Source organism: Coffea eugenioides, chromosome 4, assembly GCF_003713205.1.
Source record: "Coffea eugenioides isolate CCC68of chromosome 4, Ceug_1.0, whole genome shotgun sequence".
NCBI classification, from domain to species: domain Eukaryota; kingdom Viridiplantae; phylum Streptophyta; class Magnoliopsida; order Gentianales; family Rubiaceae; genus Coffea; species Coffea eugenioides.
In genome coordinates this window covers 29,000,583-29,012,790 of record NC_040038.1, presented here as the reverse complement: position 1 = coordinate 29,012,790, position 12,208 = coordinate 29,000,583, and positions in this window count along the sequence as shown.

The window sequence follows — 12,208 nt, the reverse complement described above, 5'->3', positions numbered from 1 at the left end:
TTGTTGTCGGGTGAAGCCTGGCCAATGTCCAGGAGGGGGTGAATGAAATGAACGAACGAATGTCAATGCAAACATGGGTTTTACTTACAAAAACACATTTTTTTAAATGATTGGAGGAATAAGGGGAATGACAGGGGAATGAATGAACGAACGAACGAATGAATGGCTCCCTGTGAGCCCGTATCTTTTTAATGAATGTGTTAATATTGCTTTCCATTGTAAATGTTTCGTGAATTATTGATTATTGATGGTTAATGCATTGAACTTATTGTTTAATTATGTGTTCGGAACCTCACTGAGCTTTTAGCTCATCCCTTTAGTTTTGTTTTCCTTAACAGGGGAAGGCGAGCAAGGACGAGAGCTCGGTATAGACTAGCCTAGACTAGTTTCAGATTTTTGTAATGGTTCTCGCCCTATCTTTCGGCACGGGCTGGATGTATGAAGGATTGAGAACCTTTCTATATTCGGTGTTTGTACTCTCTTTTGAGATAGAAACGTATATAAGTTTCGCTTTAAGTTTTGGATTATTTATTCCTGTGGTTTATTCCGATTTTAAGTGAGAACTGAAGTGAACGACTGAGTCCCGGCGAGAGTTGGGCAGGTGGTCCGCTAAACCCTTTGGTTCGCCTTAGGGGGAGGTGGGGCTGTCACACTACTACTCAGAAAGTGCAAGAGCTACATCTCTGCACTCCAAGTTTCTCCCGTATCTCTCTCTATTCTCCCTTCAATCTTGCAAGTTTTGGCTATATAAAGATGAAAGAAGTCAAGAAAATGAGGCCTACACCATCCTTTTACAGCTGTAAAGTAGTTCTCACATGTCTGGCATTGCATGTGACTTGTTGGAGGTGAAAATAAGTTTTTCGCGTAAAGAGCAGCCTTCTCTGACCACAATCCGGCCAGAAATCTGGCCAAGTTCCGGCCGGATTGCTACAGTGACATTTTGGTGCACTTTTGTTCAATTTTCAGCTCTGCTCCGATTTTGTGTCAACTTCAACTAAACTTTTCTTGATGATAAAAGCTGGTTTAGCTCTTGACCAAAACATGAAACGTGTATCCCTTTGAGTTAGCTTTCCAATGCATCAAGAATTACCTCATTTGAATCTGTGTAGGCTGATAAATGACCAAAATACCCTTGACTGCTCACTGCCCTGTTTCAGCTTCGACCAATAGAAATTAGCTACTGTAATTCGGCTTTTTGACCTGGAAAACCTTCAAACTGGATTCAGATGTCTTCACCAAAGTTGTAGACCTATCTCGTATCTTCAAATTGGTTTAATAATCATCTCAATCCGATCATTGTAGCTCAAGTTATAGTCAAAATACGAAAATGTGTCAAAACTGTCAAAATGCACAAAATCCAAGTAAAAAGTGATAAAAACCTCATTTAACCACTTAAAATCATTTTTCACCAATTATAGCCAAAATGATTCATTTTCTTCCAATAATATACCCAAAGTGACTAAAAATAATATAAAAAGTCATACAGTTATTACGTAAATTAGTCACTTATCAACATGTGTATAACTTGAAAGTCGGTTGGAAATATTATCTCATCGACTATACTACATGCTTGGGATCCCAAACCCCATTGGTTAGTTAGTCAAATCAAGCCAGTAAAGGCTTGGTCGAGATGATTGATGAACCATAGATTCTATTTCTTGTTACTTGATTCGATATACTCGAGTATTACCACCCATTTAACTTGAGGCGTTCGGGCCTGGTAAAGGGGGATGATCGGTAGACGAAAATTGGCATTAAGTGGTGATCTATAGATATTATTTATTATTGAATTTCAAACATTGACAGAATGTCGATGGATTCGGAAAACGCTGCTACTGAATTGGCTTGCAAAAGCCAACTGTATCTTTTAGTTGCTAGTGAATTACTGAACGGAGCTAAGTGCTACATCTGAAAACGGATGGGAGCCACCTCTAGAGCTCATATCAGTACCGTATACTTTGATAATTATTTGTGCTATTTGCTAAGAATTATTTCATGAAATTTCTTGTTATTATTTGGAATGCTATTTCTGTAATATTATTGAAAATGTGTAATTGTATGTTTAGGGTTACTTATTTATGTGATGACCCCACCTCCCTCTAGGGCGTACCAAGGGTTTGACGGATTGCCTGTCCAACTCTCACTAGGACTCACTACGTTCACTACATTAAATTCTCAAAATAACCAATCAAGCCTCCATATAAGCACTGGAGTTCTACAATTCAACCAATAATTCAAGCTTAATTACAAACCAAAAGTGAAACGTAAGATACATCACCAAATATCAACATACAATTTGTCTGTCAAAAATACATGTGCAAGAGGATCATTACACACTAGTTCAAACTTATCTGCTTCGGAGCTCCACTCCTGTGATACCCCAACTTTTAGGATCATCTTTTGTTTAGTCTCAAAGAGGATATTACGGTTTCTTTAGTTTATTTTTATTTTAAAACATTATTTTGTTTTAAAGAAGAAACTAAAGTTATTTCTTTGGGTTTGATTTAAAACCTTGTTTTATTTTAAAAGACTGGAAACCCTAAAAGTTTAATCAAAACCCTAGTTTCACTTGTGACTGACCGTTTTCTTAAATTTCTCATATTTTAACCGAAACCCTAAATTCAATTTATGGAATTGTAAAACCCTTAACGTTTTTCTTAAAAATGCCCTTTTATTTGGAAATTATTTGTTTATTATGGCCCTACTACCCAATCACCCCACAATAAGTGTAAATGAATATAGAAGTAGGGGTATTCGTTGTCCGTTTCCAAGTTAGAGCGAATTAGGGTTTTCACATTTTTTCGTAGTGTGACTATTCGGTACGGAGTGAGGATCAAATTTTGTAGGTAAGAGTGAATTTTGGATGAGGAAATATTATATGATTACAAGTGATAATAATAAGTTAGTGATTAGAAGTTAAAAACCCTAGTATACGCGATTTAAGAAAATCGGCTCGAACCGACGGATATCGATCACTACCGATTGAACCCACCACTTGACCACCACTTCCTTACCACCACATACCCTTGATATTTTTGCAAAATATCCCCCCCCCCCTCATCCTCAGCCATATAACCAAAATATGTGGCCAAAATGCAAGGAAAAGAAAACAAAATTTGGATGGGTTTTGGTGGTGCCACTTGTCGGCTATCTATGGCTTCTTGCCTAACTCATTTTCCTCCATATTTATCATCAAAAAACAAACAAATTGTCCTCATTTTCTTCCTCCTAGCCATGAATAAGAGAGAGAGAAAGAGCAAGAGAAAACAACTTCAATTTATCTTGATTTGCACCATTTGAGTGAAAACAAGAAAAACTAAACCGATCAATCACTAGTTTGGAAGCTTGGGAAGCTTAAGGAACCAAACATTTCAAGGAAAGGTGGAGGATCATTCTTGCAAGCTCTTTTCTTGAAGTATAATGGCTGATCAACCTTTCTTTCTCCATTAATCATGATTAAGTTGGGTATTAATGTTAGTATTGTGCTTGTGATGCTTGTTCCAAGTGATTTTGATGATTAGATGGATGACTTTGAAGTTAGGGTTTCTTGTGGGTTAGGTGTTGTATGATGTGTATATATGGTATATAATCTTGTAAAGGAGGACGTAGTGGTAGTTTCAAGGTAAAAATGTGAATTATAGCTTGAATATAGCAAAATTCCAGATTTCTGGAAATTGTAGCTTCAGTTCTGCCCGGTTCCATTTCAGTATGTTAGAGGCCGAATTAGGCTTAGTACAAAACATTAAAGTTGTAGAGAATGACATTTTATGTTTGCCTACAAAATTTCAGCTCAATTAGAGCAACGTAGCTTGTGAAAAGATGAAAATACCCTGACTGCCCTAGGAGTAAAATCAGTGGACAGTTTTGACAGTACACTAAGTTGGTTGCGTTTGTTCACCTTGATATGTATTGAACTAGCTTTTAGTCAAAACATGAAAGTTTTATTAATTTGTCTTTGCTTTTCAACGCCTCTAAGAACGCCTTAAACGGACTTTGGTAGCTTGAGATATGGCCATTTGGATGTAGTACGGTTAACTGGCCGGTTAGTTGGAATTTGGTTCTGTGAATTGGGAATTTGACTGGCTTACACTGGAAATTAAACTAGGTGGTCTTCACCAAAGTTGTAGCTCTCTGCCTTAGCTTCGAAACGGTATAAGTTGTACCTCAATCCGATACGCGTAGCCTCAGTGAATTGTATCATTTTTCGTGCCAAGCTTTATCAAGTGAGTAATTGGGTTGTTTATTGATTTGAAATGGTTAAAGTGCTTTGTATATGTTAAATGGGTACTTAGGCGAGGGTGTGCTTTATCTCACTCGACCTAAGCCCATCCTTTGTTTTGATTTCCTATGTGAGATTACATGACTTGAGTATCACCCTTTTGCTGTGTGCTGATGGGGGTGATTACATGACTTGAATTGAACCCCATTTGCTGTGTGCTATTTGGGGTAAGTACTTTGTTGTGTACTTTGTTGAGAGATACCATCTATTGAGGGATTGGATATCTCAGGGCTTGGTTCCAGCCCGGTTCCAAGGGTTAGACGAACTATTCGAGCCAGCTGGGGCTTGGTCGAAGATAGTTCCATGCTAAACTTGGGATTTAGTTCCTTGTTAAAGCTTTGACGAAAGCTAAGTTATTTTGTTTCGCTCGAGCTGTTGTGTGCTGTTGACTGGCTGGCGGGGGTTGATAAGGTGGACGGAGAGTAGTGTAAGTGGAGTCTACGGACCATGAGTACTTTGGTTAACGGAGTGTCAACAGGCGTTCAAACTCGGGGAATTGAACTGGCTTTGGAACCACCCGTATCCTACCATTGTGATGTTACTTTTCCGTTGTCGATGTGAAATATCCTGATTTACTTGTTATTTGGATGTGAGTTTACATTTATTCCCCTGATTACTCACTAAGCATATAGCTTATCCCATTCCATTTGTTTTCCTTAGCAGGGGCCGACGCGGGGATCGCTCGGGAAGGTGTTTAGTCTTTTGATTAGAGAACAGTTGAATTTATCCTTGTTGTAAGTTGACTAGTAAGATGTATATAGTTATCATGGTGATTGTAGTTATTAGCTTTTCTAGGGTTTACTTTCTGATACTCGTGGTATGCATGACTTGATGTACTAGTTTATGCAACCTTTGAAGCTATAATAGAGTACATAGAACTTACTTTTGGCGTGAACTTTATTTTCTAGTTTTAAAGTATCGAGTCCTGACGCGAGTTGGGCAGGTGGTCCGCCGAACCCTTTGGTTCGCCTTAGGGTGAGGTGGGGCTGTCACAGGTGGTATCAGAGCCTGCTTCGCATGGTCTCTGCGCGGAGTGAACTTGGGCCAAGTGGTGAATAAGTATGAAGGACTAAGTGCTCGTTCGAGCATAAGTTATGGATCATAAATGTTATAGGCCTCAAGTCTTTCTCATGGTATCTGAGGACCATAGATAGGTACGTCAGGTAGGAATTTCGAATGTAGATAGTTTACTCTTGGGACTGGCCAACTCGAGATGTGAATTATCTTATTTCGGATTCTCGTGCCTGAGTACTCCAGAGTTGAGGCGCTGCTAAGTACTTGAGACTTGTATTTTGGAACATGAACAGGTTTTGTCTGGCTAGAGTGAGTACAAGAGATCAACGGACACCTTGGGAAGTGGAGTAAGAAACCGGACGGGGGTGATTTTCACTGAGTGTGGGACGACAAGTCGCGTTTTCTTTCATTTTGCCCTTGCATTGTCCCTACATGTCATTTACTTGTGGTATGTTAATGCCTACATATATAGTACTTACTGCACTTGACTTTGTCTAACTTGAAATGTCCCTTGGTGTATATGGTGCATTATATTGTGTATATTTTCGGCGTGACTTGTATATATATGTACACATTTTGATCTTTTGATTATTTCGTGCATTTTATAACTTTTCAACACTTTGATCTTGTACCATATTTTGGCCCAGTTATAGCAACTATAAAACCATCAAATGGAGACTCGTGGTGGGGGTAGAGGACGAGGACAAGGAACCGAAGGGGTAACTAATGAAAATACGAGTACACAAGCCGAAACCCAGGTAGCTACAGCCATTCAGCGAATGGCTGATTTATTAGAACGAATGGTCAACCAACAGGGTCAAGGCCAAGTACAGCATCCTGGAAATCATAAAGGAGAGGACCGTGCCTTAGAACGGTTCCAGAAGTTTATACCACCAAAATTTTTGGGTGGGCCTAGGCCGGATATAGCGGAGAGTTTGTGATGACCCCACCTCCCCCTAAGGCGTACCAAAGGGTTTGGCGGACCGCCTGCCCAGCTCTCGCCAGGACTCACTCACGCACTCACCCATAGCTCAAGCAAAACAACGTGCATCCAAAGAAAATGAATAACATATCCTTTTCAACTTAATATATACATTGCTGCTCAAATCCAGATACAAAGTGTTTATATTTCGAGTACAATCAACCCTAGTCGGGTACTAGCGTGAGTACAAGAGCAAAACTCAAAACAACTAAACTACGCTAGTCTGTACATGTCTCATGCATCGCTCGTACCCTTGTAAGGAAAACAAATAGCGTGGAATGAGTTAAAAACCCAGTGAGGTTCCAAATAGCAAATTGACCATTACTTATAAGTACAGGTTTTCGATATAGCAAAGTAACGAGCATGAAGAGTTCATAAAAGTGAGCAATAACACTTCAAGTAACAATCTCAAAATGAGCGAGTGTAAATATTTTTCAGAATAAACAATAATCTAATAAGCAATAATCATTCCAAAACATAAGGATACGGATGGCTCTCAGGAGCCAACATCCCATTTCATCATCAGGAGCTTGATCACATAATAGTTGACACTCCGTCAACTTTCAAGTAAAGGAACCAATCCAGTAGAACACCACTTAAACGACTCTCCGTCCACCGTTCAAACCCCCAACTGGGCCCAAAATCCTCAAGAAACACGGGTGGTAATACTCAAGTATACCGATTAGTCGATGAGATATCACTCCACTCCACAAAACAAGAGACCCAGTGTTCGTTACCCAATCGACCAAGCCCTTGCCGGCTCGACTTAAGTAACTCACCGCAGGGTTTCTGGAATTCTAGGAAGTGCGCGCATCATAAACAAGTATATCAAGTCAATTACAACAATAAACAAGTATATATCACATAAGGGCAAGTGCGATAAAGTACACTCTTGCCCTAACAGTTCACGTATATAACATGTAATCATATTGGTCACGTATCAAGTTCAAGTATCAAGTTCAATTTGGTATTTGAAAGCACTCACCAAAAGATATAGTGCCTCTAGTAATCACGTCTGGGTGGTACTCCGGGTTTGGAGTCCAAATCTGCGATAAAACTTGGCTTAAGAACTTTGAAAATCGACTAAGATTCGGAACTTAGACGTTTCGTTCAATAAAAATCAAGAAATTGAAATTTACTCGGATAGTAGTCGTGAAACACTTGCTCACTTTTTAAACAGTAAAACTTTGTAACATTTATACTTGAAATTGTCATGCGAATTGAAAGTACAAGGAAAACATACTTCGAGCAATCATTATTTCATTTCTCAAGGGTACAAGTTCGGCCAAGTCCTTACTTATATACCTCGGAACAAGAAGACTCAAGTACCCTAGATAGTTCAAGTAGTACTCACTCTTAACCCTTACTCAAGTTGCAAGTATAGTTCTCTAGTCCTCGAGCAAATTTGGGCAGCATGCCCTTTGTGTTTACCTAATTTCCAGCCATTATGGCTTCATTCTTTTACTCAATCCAACCCAAAGTTATCCATAACACAATTTCAGTTCAATAGCCATTCCATAGGCTCAGAACAATACAAGAACAAAAATTAGGCTAATATCAAGTGCGGAAATGAAGTTACAAAAGACAGATTTGACGGGTTTTTTGCGGAACGGGTACATCCAAGGCTACGCTTATCGGATTGAGGTGCAACTTATACCATTTCGAAGCTAAGGCGAAGGCCTATAGTTTTCATGAAGAGCACTTAATCTAATTTCCAGTGTAACCTAATCAAATTCCCAATTCACATAACCTAATTCTAACTAATCGGCTATTTAACTGTACTGCCTTCAAATGGCCATATCACAGTCTACCACGGTCCGTTTAAGGCGTTCTTGGAGGCGTTAAAAATCTAAGACAGTGTACTAAAACTTTCATGTTTTGGAAAATGGCTAAATCTGAACGGATTATAGTGAATAAACACAGCCAAAAAGACTGAACTGTCTACGCGGAACACTGGAATGTAATCTAGGGCAGCGAGGGTATTTTGGTCTTTTCACATGTTACATTGCTCCGATTGAGTTGAAATTCTGTAGGAACCTATAAAATACCATTCTATACAACTTTTATGTTTTATTCCAAGCCTAATTCGGCCTCTAACATGGTACAATAAAACCGGACAGAATAGAGCTGAAATTTTCCAGAAATCTGGAATTTTGGGATTCAATGCAACCTTTCTTGATTTCTTGCTCCAATCATCACCACAACCACTTATATAAGCTTAAATACAACATATATCATCCATATAACAAGTATATGCAGCAAATACCTCAAACCCTAACTCACATATATCACCTTTAAATCATCATAACAACTTGTTTCACTACTAATCCAACCACAACATGACTTATACAACAACTTAAACCAAAATAAAAGAACCAAAGCCATGGTTTAGCCTTATACCTCAACAAATGAAGCTTGTAAGAGTGATACTTCACCTCCTCTTGGAATTCTTGGTTCCCCTAGCTTCTCAAGCTCACAACTCCCACTTTAATCGGTTTAGAATTTTGGTTCCTCACTTGGATGGTGCAAATCAAGAAGAAGGAAGTTTGTTTCTTGCTCTCTTTCTCTCCCTCTTAAGCTCGGCCAAAACCAGAAAAGAAATGAAGGAAATGAAGCTGAAATGAAGGATAAATGGCAAGAAAAAAAATAAGCAAAGAGCCATAGGGTGGTGACACTTGGCACCACCAAAGCCATGCAAATTTCTCTCACTTTCCCTTGCGTTTTTGGCCACCAATTTCTGTCAAGGCCAGCTGGAATTGAGGGGATATTTTGCTCAATTATTAATGAGCTCATGTGGTAAGAAGTGGTGGTCAAGTGGTGCGTTTAATCGGTAACGCGCGGTACCCGTCGGTTCGCGCCGTTTTTCTTTAAAACACACGTACTAGGGTTTTTACTTCCTATTCACTAACCTTATATCATTGCTCCTAATCACATATTATTTCTCACCTAAAATTCACTTTTAATCACCAAATTTGATCCTTGCTCCGTACCGAAAAATCATCCTACGAAAAATCGTGAAAACCCTAATTTGCTCCAATCTTGAAACCGAAAAGTGAAACCCTACTTTCTAGGTTCATTTGCACTTATTGTGGAATGACTAGGTGGTAGGGCTTTAATAAATGAATAATTTCCAAATAAAAGGAAATTTTTAAGAAAAACGTGAGGGATTTTACAATTCCAGTGATTAAAATTAGGGTTTCAATTAAAATATGAGAGATTTAAGAAAACCGGTTAGTCACAAGTAACTAGGGTTTTTTATTAAAATATTAGGGTTTCTAATCTTTTAAAACAAAATAAGGTTTTAAATCAAACCCAAAGAAATACACTTTAGTATCTTCTTTACAAACAACCTCCTAATATTCGGGGTGTCACAGAGTTGGTTGGAGCGAATGCTAGATATTTTTGCTGCGTTAGGATACCCGGAGGAACGACAGATAGCTTTCGCCGTTTTTCAATTTGAGAGAGCTGCTCGTGCCTGGTGGAATGTAATTCGAGCCAAGTGGAATAGAGAGCAGACCCCATGGACATGGGTTAATTTCACCCGTGAGTTTAATGAGAAGTACTTACCGCCACTTGTTCAAGAAAGGTGAGAGGATGAGTTCATACGCCTACGTCAAGGGACTATGAGTGTGGCGGAATACGAGACGCAATTTACCAAACTCTCTCGTTTTGCTCCAGAGTTAGTACTGACAGACCAAAGGAGAATTCGTCGGTTTGTCCAGGGTTTGAACGTGGAAATTCAAGAGGCACTGGCAGCTGCTCAATTAGAGACTTATAGTCAAGCGATTGAAAAGGCACAAAGAATTGAAAGTACTAAGAGTCAAGTAAAGGCCTTTCATGATAAGAAAAGAAGGCACCCAAATACTAGTTATATTGAGGGACAGAGCTCGGGGAGCGAGCCACCACCTAAGAAGGGTCGAGGAATAGGTGGACCACGATCCACTGGGATGCCAAATCAAGGAAATATTGAGAAAAATCAGGTAGGGAGAGAGACCCAAAGGGGTGCCTCACGAGGAGGTCCGACATCAGGACCTAGAATGGCATGCAGATTTTATGGCGCTGCTAATCACATAGAAGATAATTGTTGAAAGAAAGGACAAGTACGGAAATGCTACCGATGTGGTAGTGCTGAGCATCTGATTGCTCAGTGCCCTCACCTGCCAAAAGAAGGAAATTTGTCAAGGGAAGAAGGGAACACGTCTAAGCCGACCAATGCAACGGATAATCGACCGAAAGTGCCGGCAAGGACCTATGCAATAGGAAGCCAAGAGGTGACAGACCCATTGGCAATCACCGAAGGTACCTTCCCTATTTTCCATCGTATTGAGGTTTCCTTCTACTCGTTTTACAAAATATTTAAAGACCATTGAGACCGTGAGATAAGGATTATACGGTTGGATCTTGGATTGCGATACATAGAGTGACTAATTCTTGAGGTAATCTTTACCACTACTGACGAACTTGTTAATGAGGTATTCGAGTATTCCAACCCTTAGCTCATTGATTGCAATTTCAAGGATGAAATTCTTTGAAGGAGGGGAGATTGTGATACCCCAACTTTTAGGATCATCTTTTGTTTAGTCTCAAAGAGGATATTACGGTTTCTTTAGTTTATTTTTATTTAAAACATTATTTTGTTTTAAAGAAGAAACTAAAGTTATTTCTTTAGGTTTGATTTAAAACCTTGTTTTATTTTAAAAGACTGGAAACCCTAAAAGTCTAATCAAAACCCTAGTTTCACTTGTGACTGACCGTTTTCTTAAATTTCTCATATTTTAACCGAAACCCTAAATTCAATTTATGGAATTGTAAAACCCCTAACGTTTTTCTTAAAAATGCCCTTTTATTTGGAAATTATTTATTTGTTATGGCCCTACTACCCAATCACCCCACAATAAGTGTAAATGAATATAGAAGTAAGGGTATTCGTTGTCCGTTTCCAAGTTAGAGCGAATTAGGGTTTTCACGTTTTTCCGTAGTGTGACTATTCGGTACGGAGTGAGGATCAAATTTGGTAGGTAAGAGTGAATTTTGGATGAGGAAATATTATATGATTAGAAGTGATAATAATAAGTTAGTGATTAGAAGTTAAAAACCCTAGTATACGCGATTTAAGAAAATCGGCTCGAACCGACGGATATTGATCACTACCGATTGAACCCACCACTTGACCACCACTTCCTTACCACCACATACCCTTGATATTTTTGTAAAATATCCCCCCCCTCATCCTCAGCCATATAACCAAAATATGTGGCCAAAATGCAAGGAAAAGAAAACAAAATTTGGATGGATTTTGGTGGTGCCACTTGTAAGCTATCTATGGCTTCTTGCCTAACTCATTTTCCTCCATATTTATCATCAAAAAACAAACAAATTGTCCTCATTTTCTTCCTCCTAGCCATGAATAAGAGAGAGAGAAGGAGCAAGAGAAAACAACTTCAATTTATCTTGATTTGCACCATTTGAGTGAAAACAAGAAAAACTAAACCGATCAATCACTAGTTTGGAAGCTTGGGAAGCTTAAGGAACCAAACATTTCAAGGAAAGGTGGAGGATCATTCTTGCAAGCTCTTTTCTTGAAGTATAATGGCTGATCAACCTTTCTTTCTCCATTAATCATGATTAAGTTGGGTATTAATGTTAGTATTGTGCTTGTGATGCTTGTTCCAAGTGATTTTGATGATTAGATGGATGACTTTTGAGTTAGGGTTTCTTGTGGGTTACGTGTTTTATGATGTGTATATATGGTATATAATCTTGTAAAGGAGGAAGTAGTGGTAGTTTCAAGGTAAAAATGTGAATTATAGCTTGAATATAGCAAAATTCCAGATTTCTAGAAATTGTAGCTTCAGTTCTGCCCGGTTCCATTTCAGTATGTTAGAGGCCGAATTATGTTTAGCACAAAACATGAATGTTGTATATAATCACAT